The sequence below is a fragment of the Primulina tabacum genome, unplaced genomic scaffold (assembly GCF_025594145.1).
Source record: "Primulina tabacum isolate GXHZ01 unplaced genomic scaffold, ASM2559414v2 Contig568, whole genome shotgun sequence".
Taxonomy (NCBI): Eukaryota; Viridiplantae; Streptophyta; class Magnoliopsida; order Lamiales; family Gesneriaceae; genus Primulina; species Primulina tabacum.
The window spans coordinates 5,334-17,219 of record NW_027459789.1 but is presented as its reverse complement, the minus strand read 5'-3'; the positions used below and the strand labels follow the sequence as shown (position 1 = coordinate 17,219).

At 34.8% G+C, this 11,886-nt stretch overlaps 1 pseudogene; it reads right to left on the bottom strand.

Annotated features, from left to right (window-relative positions):
* Positions 1-9,365: 9,365 nt before the first annotated feature.
* Positions 9,366-11,545, bottom strand: LOC142534525 (caffeic acid 3-O-methyltransferase-like; annotated as a pseudogene).
* Positions 11,546-11,886: the final 341 nt, after the last annotated feature.

The following is an 11,886-nucleotide window of genomic DNA, read 5'->3' as shown; positions in this document are numbered from 1 at the left end:
TTAAAAACCCTCCCCAAACCTAATACTTTGCACGCCCCACTTCCCTAAAATTTACAAATTCTTTCTCCCTAGCAAAACATCACACGGCACACACAAAATAATTTGGAGAAATTCAAAAGCTTCAAGGGAGTTCAAGCCATGATCTTTCGTCGCCGTTCTTCGATTCGTCAACGTATATTCGTGCGTAAATTACGCAAAGGCACGCCATACATTCTTTTCTCGTTCATACATTATATTATTGTTTAAATTATATTTGAATGAAAAGCATGAGGTTTTACGAATTTCGAAATATTGCATGTACATGAGGTAAACTTGTGAAATTTGTGTATCTAAGGTGTTGCCATGATTAGGAAGGGTTAGGGTCATGTTTTACACATGTTTAGGGTCCTAGACACACACACAAAACGCTACAACATGATTAGAATCAAGCTGGAACAGCCTACAGAAACATAAAAGAAAAAGGGGCCGAGAGTTGAAGGGTTGGGTGCATGTGTGTATCTTGTTGCCTCGTTCTTATGCATGGGGCTTCGAGACTCGACCAGGTCAGGGTATGGGTCCTAAGGGTCTCAGTCTAGGGTCAGGAAGGGTCCTAGCATGCTAGGACCCCTCGCGCTTAGCCTCGGAGGAGTCCCATGGGGAAGGGACTCCTCGCGCGATCTAGGTGTAGGGACAACAGCCAAGGGGGCTTCCTGCTGGGGCTGGTGGCTCAGGGTAGGTTCATTAGGATCCTATAGTCATGGGCATGGGTCGGGCTAGGTGCTGGAGTGGAGTGGTTAGCCGGTGGCGACTGGAAGTGGGTGGGCGCAAGTGAAGTAAAGAACGCGAAGGGTGTTTCCGTGATTCAGAAGCTTCGCACGTGAGTCCCAGGGCTTTGGTTGGCCTGGGCATGGTCTGGGCGTGGTCCAGGGAGGGTTAGGGTTTGCTGGGCTCGGTAGTAGCTCAGCTGGTAGAGTCCTAGATAACTAGGAGTCCTAGAGCAACTATGAAACTCACACACGCATGTACAGATTTTGGGTCAAGTTTCAGGAAGGTTTTGAGCGGGCCAGGGTTGTTTTTCGGGCTGGGCTTGTTTGGTAGGGTCCTATGTGAGGTTGCTAGGTTTTGGCTCGGCGGCTCGGGCGTGGCTCGAGTAAATTGGGAGATGGCTCGTGTGTTCGATATGGTGTCAACAACAAAATTAATAAAGCTAAAATTAAATTATGGGTCCACGGGGGTGGATCATGACTTGGAAGGGTAGAATAAATCATAAAAATGTTATGTTTAAAATTTGGGATCAAAATATTGAGTTTTGGAATTATTCGGGATTTAATCGCCGCACGAAACGTCAATTAACGGGTTATTGAAAAGCCTAGTTTTAAGCCTTATAAAATTATGAAAAAATATTTAAGCTTAAATAATTATTATAAGTTTAATTTTTAATTTGTGAATTTTATATTAAGATTTGGTTTAATTCGGGATTAAAACCTTAATATGTCATATTTAAAGAATAAATTAAAAGTCATCGATTTAAGTCAAATAAAAATATGAGAAAATTCATGTAGGCTTAAATAATTATTTGGGACATGTTAGAGTCAAGAAATTAAGAAAAAGTCAAATTCGAGGAATTTTAACTCTAGGGGTAAAACGGTCTTTTTACATCTAGAAATTAGTAACGTCATGGCAGTGCCCTAAATGTGTTTTTATGATATTATGATTATTTTTAAATGTTTATGAAATATTCATGATTAAATAATGATTTTTAAATGTCTAAAGAATTTTTATGATTTAATGAAGACATTTAAAAGACATGTTGCATGCTTGGTATCAAAAACAAAATGTAATGCTATTCATGATTTTTTTAAGTGATGTGAATGAAAAATGTTGAAGGATGTGAAGTGATTGTGACTAATTCGTTAATGTTGGCAACGTCATGAGGGTTATGTCCCAGTGGGAGCCCGACGATCGTGTTTCCATCATTGCGAATATGTGGTAACGGTTATGTGATAACGATTTTGTGGTAACGGAAGAATGGGAATATCGTGAGGGAAAAGGCCACAGAGGGAGCCCATTTATGGGAAAAGGCCCCAGAGGGAGCCCCGACGATCGTATTTCTATTCGAATAATGATAGGCGGGCCCAGTTGACGGTGAGAGTGTTGCTGGTGTCCCCCGCCGCCAGTACTGTGGTTATATGTAGATGGATCCATCGGACCTTCATGTCATGATCAGGAAGTCACAATTACGATCTGAATTCAACAAAGGACAAAGAAAGGAAAGGAAAATGTTCATGATCATGTTAAAGTTTATGTCATGTCATTTTGAGGAAAAAGAAAGAAAAATGTTAAGGTTTATGTGATGCATGTCATGAAAATGTTTATGCTTAAAGTTGATGCATCATTGTGAAAATGTTTCTATTTAAAGTTTATGCATCATGAAAATATTTATGAAAATGGTCATGTTTGAAGTTTTTGCATCTTCACCGAAACGATATTTTAAGTACAAGTATTTTTCACTGTTATATGTTGATTGTATTAGGTATTACTTGTTATCAAGATTTTGGTGTGTGAGTCTTTAGACTCACTAGGTTGATGGATGCATGTGAGGTTGAGGGAGGCCTTGACGGATGATCCTACTGGACTGTCGGTGCACACAACCCGAGGACCGGCGCTACTATTTTCCGCATTATGTGTTATGATTACTGATTTAAGTTAAATATTTTTAAGACTATTTATTTATGTTTTTGAGGGATTTTTGAGAGGTTAGTATGGGCTTTACCTTTCAAATTATTGCTTTTTAGGTTTGGTAAACAGAAGACGATTTCAGTTTTATGACTATTTCACTTGATTTTTAAAATGCTAGTTGTAGTGTTATTTTAAAGGGTAAAATATTTTATAAAAATATTTTAATGTGAGAAAGGTACATGGCCGAAAAATTGAGTGTTTATAAAAAAAAATTTCTAGTACTTGTAAAGCAGTAAAAGGGCAGGAAGTTCAGTTGGTATCAGAGCAAATGTCCTATAAAGGGTTGTGCCACCATCAGCACCAGAAAGATCAGTCGTCAAGCCTCAAAGTTGTAAGTTTTTAAATGTTTTATATGATTTTATGATGTTACCTGCATAAGTACATGAATTATATGTTCACGTCACATGTTTAGTAGCTTCACGATAATGTAAGACTTACATGCTTTAGAATTTTTACACGTGATACGATATGAAATAAAAATTATTTGATTTCAACGCCTGTTGGCTTTGAGGTGGAATTTGACTAAGTTGATTTTTGGGTTTTAGTATGGACGTTTTACTTTTTGGGCTATAAACTAATTATGTATATTATGAATGCTTTGGGACACGTAGATTTGCTAAGAAAATATTTATGATTCATGGTTAATAGTCGAATTAATTTTGGGAATTAGACATAAGTAATAATTATTCAAGGACTGCGATTATCTTGGGAAGTAAGAAAATGTATACATTGGGATTTTAAGTTTGATGAAAGGTAAGATTGACTATAAGAATTGATTTTGGGTAAATAAGTTTAAAATTATCAAAATTTATGTTATGGGAAACCAATAGAAGGAAATTAAGAATGCCAAAAATTTATGGGTTAATTGTAGGAATTTTCGAACTTAAGGATCAATTAGGATAATTTTTGAGGAAATTATGAATTTATTCGCAATTGTTAAGGAAATTTGGGGACTAGTTAGCAATAAGAACAAACTGAATGGGTTAAATAGTAAGAATTTTGAGGATTTAGACTTTTTAAGAATATATGAACCTTGGGATATCATGGTTATAGTGTTATATGTAATGTTAATCAGGATTTTTAAGATTGAATAAATATTAAGCTTGAAAATTTAAGCGTTAGCGGATGTGTTTGGGATTTTAAGATTGAAATTGGATAGGTTGATGAACATTTTGGGTAAAAAAATAAAGAAAGTAATATACGATAAGCATGGTTATCCATCTTTTAATATTGGGAATTGTAAGAAGAATTGAAATTCGAGGTTATAATAGTAATAACACTAAGTCATTTGGGTCTTTTAAGTTGCGATTTGAAAATAAGGATTTAGAAGAAAAAATTTAATTGGGATCGAGGAGACGGAAGGATATTCTAGAATTTAAGTTCTATCAGAGTAGCGCAGCTGAAGCGTGGAATTTCGGGATATTAGAACTAAGTCTAAACTTTGGGTTATTAAGGATAAGCAAATTTCGAGGACGAAATTCAATTTAAGGGGGGAAGATTATAACGCCCCGAAAATTTTAAGATCCACGCAAACCACATGCATTTGAATTATTAAATTCTCATGTACTTTAATTAAAGGTTTTAATTGCATGAATTATTTATGTTGTGCATATTTGCATGTTTAAAATATATTTTTCTACATTGTTGCATTAAAATGTATCTTTAAAGGTTATTCAAGTTGCAATCTAGGAACGGAGACCGATGGCTGAAAAATAGAAAATGTTTTTATTAAATAATTGTTTTTAATTATTTAAAATATGGTTGTTGCTTTTTAGTATTTTTGAAAATAAGGGGTTTTGAGGTGATTTTATACACCGGGACGTAAATTTTATCGGTGTTGGTTTTTCAACAAAAATACGAACTTCTTGGCAACCCGGCTATTAAATTCACAAACTTATTTTACCAAAATTATTTTTAATATACTAATTAAGAACTAATGGGCCTAATTATATGCTTAATGAGCCTAAGCCTAATTAGTAAATAATTAGCTATAAAATATTAAAAACCCTCCCCAAACCTAATACTTTGCATGCCCCACTTCCCTAAAATTTACAAATTCATTCTCCCTAGCAAAACATCACACGGCACACACAAAATAATTTGGAGAAATTCAAAGCTTCAAGGGAGTTCAAGCCATGATCGTTCGTCGCCGTTCTTCGATTCGTCAACGTATATTCGTGCGTAAATTACGCAAAGGCACGCCATACATCTCCTTTTCTCGTTCATCACATCATATTATTGTTTAAATTATATTTGAATGAAAAGCATGAGGTTTTACAAATATTTTCGAAATATTGCATGTACATGAGGTAAACTTGTGAAATTTGTGTATCTAAGGTGCTGCCATGATTAGGAAGGGTTAGGGTCATGTTTGTACACATGTTTAGGGTCCTAGACACACACAAAAAACGCTACAACATGATTAGAATCAAGCTGGAACAGCCTACAGAAAACAGAAAGAAAAAGGGGCCGAGAGTTGAAGGGTTGGGTGCATGTGTGTATCTTTTTGCCCTCGTTCTTATGCATGGGGCTTGGAGGCTCGACCAGGTCAAGGTGATGGGTCCTAAGGGTCTCGGTCTATGGTCAGGAAGGGTCCTAGCATGGCTAGGACCCCTCGCGCTTAGCCTTGGAGGAGTCCCATGGGGAAGGGACTCCTCGCGCGATCTAGGTGTAGGGACAGCAGCCAAGGGGGCTTCCTGCTGGGGCTGGGTGGCTCAAGGTAGGTTCATTAGGATCCTATAGTCATGGGCATGGGTCGGGCTAGGTGCTGGAGTGGAGTGGTTAGCCGGTGGCTCGACTGGAAGTGGGTGGACGCAAGTGAAGTAAGAACACGCAGGGTGTTTTCGTGGTTCAGAAGCTTCGCACGTGAGTCCCAGGGCTTTGTTGGCCTAGGCATGGTCTGGACGTGGTCCAGGGAGGGTTAGGTTTTTCTGGGCTCGGTAGTAGCTCAGCTGGTAGAGTCCTAGGATAACTAGGAGTCCTAGATCAACTATGAAACTCACACACGCATGTACAGATTTTGGGTCAAGTTTCAGGAAGGTTTGAGCGGGCCAGGGTTGTTTTTCGGGCTGGGCTTGTTTGGTAGGGTCCCTAGGTGAGTTGGCTAGGTTTTGGCTCGAGGCGGCTCGGGCGTGGCTCGAGTAAATTGGGAGATGGCTCGGTGTGTTCGATAAGGTGTCAACAACGAAATTAATAAAGCCAAAATTGAAATTATGGGTCCACGGGGGTGGATCATGACTTGGAAGGGTAGAATAAATCATAAAAATGTTATGTTTACAATTTGGGATCAAATATTGAGTTTTGGAATTATTCGGGATTTAATCGCCGCACGAAACGTCAATTAACGAGTTAATTGAAAAGCCTAGTTTTAAGCCTTATAAAATTATGAAAAATTATATTTAAGCTTAAATAATTATTATCAGTCTAATTTTTTAATTTGTGAATTTTATATTAAGGTTTGGTTTAATTTGGGATTAAAACGCCTTAATATGTCATATTTAAAGAATAAATTAAAAGTCATCGATTTAAGTCAAATAAAAATATGAGAAATTCATGTAGGCTTAATAATTATTTGGGACATGTTAGAGTCAAGAAATTAAGAAAAAGTCAAATTCGAGGAATTTTAACTCTAGGGTAAAACGGTCTTTTTACACCTAGAAATTAGTAAACGTCATGGCAGTGCCCTAAATGTTGTTTTTATGATATTAAGATTATTTTTAAATGTTTATGAAATATTAATCATTAAATAATTATTTTTAAATGTGTAAGGAATTTTTATGATTTAATGAAGACATTTAAAAGACATGTTGCATGCTTGATTTCAAAAACAAAATGTAATGCTATTCATGATTTTTCTAAGTGATGTGAATGAAAAATGTTGAAGGATGTGAAGTGATTGTGACTAATTCGTTAATGTTGGCAACGTCTTGAGAGTTATGGTCCCAGTGGGAGCCCGACGATCGTGTTTCCATCATTGCGAATATGTGGTAACGGTTATGTGGTAACGGTTTTGTGGTAACGAAAGAACGAGAATTTCGTGAGGGGAAAAGGCACCAAAGGGAGCCCATTTATGGGAAAAGGCCCCAGAGGGAGCCCCGACGATCGTATTTCTATTCGAATAATGATAGGCCAGGGCCCAGTTGATCGGTGAGAGTGTTGCTGATGTCCCCCGCCGCCCAGTACTGTGGTTATATGTAGATGGATCCATCGAACTTCATGTCATGATCAGGAAAGTCACAATTAACGATCTGAATTCAACAAAGGAAAAAAAAAATAAAAGGAAAATGTTCATGATCATGTTAAAGGTTTTATGTCATGTCATGTTGAGGAAAAAGAAAGGAAAATGTTAAGGTTTATGTGATGCATGTCATGAAAATGTTTATGCTTAAAGTTGATGCATCATTGTGAAAATGTTTCTATTTAAAGTTTATGCATCATGAAAATATTTATGAAAATGGTCATGTTTGAAGTTTTTGCATCTTCACGAAAACGATATTTTAAGTACAAGTATTTTTCACTGTTATATGTTGATTGTATTAGGTATTACTTGTTATCAAGATTTTGGTGTGTTGAGTCTTTAGACTCACTAGGTATGATGGATGCATGTGAGGTTGAGGGAGGCCTTGACGGATGATCCTACTGGACTGTCGGTGCACACAACCCGAGGACCGGCGCTACTATTTTCCGCATTATGTGTTATGATTACTGATTTAAGTTAAAGATTTTTAAGACTATTTATTTATGTTTTTGAGGGATTTTTGAGAGGTTTAGTATGGGCTTTACCTTTCAAATTATTGCTTTTTAGGTTTGGTAAACAGAAGACGATTTCAGTTTTATGACTATTTCACTTGATTTTTAAAATAGTGTTTAATTTTAAAGGGTAAAATATTTTATATGTGAGAAAGGTACATGGCCGAAAAATTGAGTGTCTATAAAAAAAAAATTTCTAGTACTTTTAAAGCAGTAAAAAGGGCAGGACGTTTCAATACACGTTATATAACGCACATATATATGCCGTTTGCTAAAAATATTGTTTTTTTTTAAAGTAGGGGTAAGCAGAAATCAAACCAATCCAAATCGGTTTGATATTTAATCGATCACATTATATAAAATTCACCGAATCAAAAAATTAGTTTGGCTCAAAGTTTTACAGAAAAAAAACCTAAATAAACCAATTTCATAAATATATTATTTTTTATTATACATATGTATATATTATTTGATTTGAGTTCGTATTATATAAAATCTAGTTAAACATATGTGTACATATTGATATTTATCTATTTTTATGTGATATTTGTGATTATGTTATCATACTTTACAATGTGAAGTGATTAATATCTATATTCATATTGATATTTATCTAATTATATTAGCTTGATTGGAAAATTTAAATTATATTTAAAAATATTTCAAAATACCCTGGATTTATTGAAAAACCAAAATGTTTTCGTAAAAGATTATAATAATACAAGTAACAAAGAGGTGAGTCGCGGGAGTAACAAAAAAAAGATCCATATATAACCAAGTTCAAGGATTTTAAAGGTTGGTGTACTTCACAACCAAAAAATTTATGCTCCTCAAACAAGAGGAAGGGTTCAAAACACAACGAAAGAAGCGATGAGATGTCTGGTAAGAGGAATCAATCAATGTGTTAGGGAACGACATTGGAAATGAAAAGCAATCAAGGAACCATATGCATGTTGTTACTAATAGTCTTTATCATCCTGGATTATACAAAGATGTGACTAATAGTGGCTTTCATAGGGTAAATACTGAAACATATTTCATGGGGTACAAAGATCCAAAGAGGAGTCGAAAAGAAAAATATAATATAAGCATAATGATTGTTTTAATCACGTCACTCTAGTTTATTGTACTTTTAAGAATATTTTTCAAGAGAAAATCAACAAGATGAGTCTCACATGCCAAAAAAAAAAATCGTGGTCATTGGTAAAGATTTGTTTCGCCCTATGGTCTTTATGAATGCGAATTCTCAGATTTAAAAGCATTATTGGACAGCAAAAAAACTGAGGAAGCATATAATCAAAAGATAAATTAAAGAGATGCTAGATCCATAAGGAAAAGATATTTGAAGTGAGAAAATGTCTTATTATACTATTGTTATGAAGTAGAATCTCTTTAAAAAGAAAATTGGTCAGGGGAGTCATACCATAAAGGCGAGAGAGTCCATGACCTTTCGGTCTAGGAACAAACACTTGTTAAAGATTAATAATTATTATTTCAATAAATTGAAATAATACATTATCCTAATATGTGTAAGGAAGAGATGCCTACTTATCGTGGACGCTTTTATGCAATTGCAATGACTTAAATCCTATTTTAAGTTATATATACAGTTGAAATTAGTCATAATTTTTGTTTACATTATTTTTGTTATTAGGAATATAAAAAGATTTTGGTTTTAATATATTTCATAAATAAACAATTGGCGGGCATTAGGTGAAGCTTAATATTATTTATCCTTCAAGTTGAACTTATCGTCGATATGCATGCGATTCAAAATACATAATGAATTTAAGGGAGACCATTAAGCTTGATCATTATTTAACACCAACATAGTGTACACGCCGTCCATTATTTTTCCATTAGTTTTTGCATGTTAACAAGAGTAAAAGAGAAAAGGGTCATAGCAAGCCTAAAGTTTTATTATAAAACGGTAATTATCTTTAAGAAAAAAGTCATAGCAAGCCTAAAGTTTTATTATAAAACAGTAATTATCTTTAGCTACTCAATATTCTTTATATATTTATTTATAAAACTCCATGATCGAGAATGGGAGAACACAACAAACTGTTCGAGATTCTTTGAATCCTGCTTGCTTTGCCAATGCATGAAATTCATTTTCTGTCCTCTCCTTCCCACCGGGACTATATGCTAGCATAACCATGTCACATTGTAAATTACAAGTAAAATCTTCTCCTGGAGTCTCTGAAAGGATACACTCCAAAATGATGATTTTTCCGTTATTTGGAATTGCTTCATGGCATCTCTTCAGTATTTTTAAGCATTGTGTATCATTCCAGTCGTGTAGAACCGTCTGTAGATATGATTAGAAAAAAGATTTTAATCAGCTTAAAAAAAATAATCATAAAAATATTATTGCAAAGTTGTAAGAAACAATTGGGAATAAAAAAATTATGAAAAAGCAATCTTTTTTAGAAAAACAGGTGGAAAATTAATGTAAACAACTATTTAATTATATGTATTGAATAAAATATACATTTCTTATTATGTCCCTATATTCCCACATTGAAAAGAAAAAAAAAATTTAAAAGTGCTTGTGATGTTTACAATGAACTTATGTAATAATATCAGTTAAGTATTTCGTAAAACAAATATTAATTTGCAGTCAGACTTCCACATACATGACCCATTTGTGACATCTATTATTATTATTATTATGGCATAACAATTTAGAAGGCTAACAAAATGGTGAAAATAGGGTAAGTTGGTTGCCAATAAATAATATATATATATATATATATATATGTGTGTGTGTGTGTGTGTGTGTGTGTGTTTTATTATGATTATTATTATTACAATTATGGCAGAACAATTTAGAAGGCTAACAAAAGGGTGAAAACAGGGGAAGTTGGCTGCCAATAAAAAATATATATACATATATATACATATACACACACACACGCACACATATATTATATGATGAAAACAATTAAGAAGGCTAACAAAATGGTGAAAATATGGGAAGTTGGCTGCCAATAAATATATATATATACACACACACACGCACACATATATTATGTGATGAAAACAATTTCACCTTCATGATAATAACATCGCCTTTCGGAACACTAACGAACATGTCTCCACCCATGTGCGCTCCATGCCTGATCAATGCAAAAAGGTCGGCCAAGTTTAAGTTTCATGTAAACCATCAAATTAAATTAAAAAATGACCTTCAAACACAAATATTTCAATGGAACAGGTTTAAAATACATTACAAATAACCAACAAAAATATTTCACATACTTGCAAAAGATGGTGCATCTTGAATAACATGGGGCAAATAAAAATTAATGCCCTTTATAGTTGGATGCTTGGATAGGATCATGTGCAGGGAATCACCGATTCCACCTCCAACATCGACCAAAGTCCTCAAACCCTTGAATCCCTCGTACGTATCTACAACTTTTTTCATTATAACTGTCGAAAGATTGGACATTGCTGTATTAAAAACCTTGTTAAATCTAGGATCTGTGCCGTGATACTCAAATGTGCTCATTTTATATACTTTTCACAAGGAACTACCCCCTCGAGAATTGCATCTTTCAGGTGGTACCTACACATACAATTATTAATGATTAATTACACATGCACACATAGAGTATGTGTAGAGGTAATTGATATGTAGTTGATACTCGCCAAGTCTCCAACTGAACCCTGTCTTGGTTCATGATCAACAAAGAGGCTAGAGAAACTCCATCATCATTCTTGGTGTAGAACCTGCAGATCGGAGCCAAGGAATACAGCCACTCAACGCCGCCATCAGGCAGGGTTTTCACTCGACAATTTAAAATAGAGTAGCCCGCGAGCAGGCGGAGGATTATGTCCACCATGTTATGCACCTCTGGATTGTCGGTGGGAATTTCCGCGGCGAGTTCTCTTGGTGAAATAAAGGCGTCGGGACCCTTATTCTTCATGAGTTCAAGGAGGTCGAGCTCCAGCGCCACTTTGAGGACATTAGGTAGCACTGAAGCATAGGCTAGTTGCACGGCGAATAAGAAAGAAGCCTCGTCCCCTTGTGCAACCTCCATTTTTGTATTCATTTTCCCTGAAAAGATTGAGAACAAGAAGCAATACTTTGGGTAGGAGTGTGCATATATGCAGAGGCAAGCATATTTATAGTAGCTTAGCTCGTAATAATTGTTATAAATTGATTATTTGATATAATATGAATAAAATTAATCCATATTGCTTTAATCAAAATTAATTTATTTTTGCATTAATATATATAATTGTTGCATCATGGCAATTAACATATATGTATGAATGATGTATATATTTGTTTATTTTTTATAGAATAGGCCATATATCATTAATGGATGGTCAAATTACGTATTAGTTAGGACACATTCTTTGAAATCCACGCCACCCAAGAGAGATGCATGCATTTTGCTGTATCTA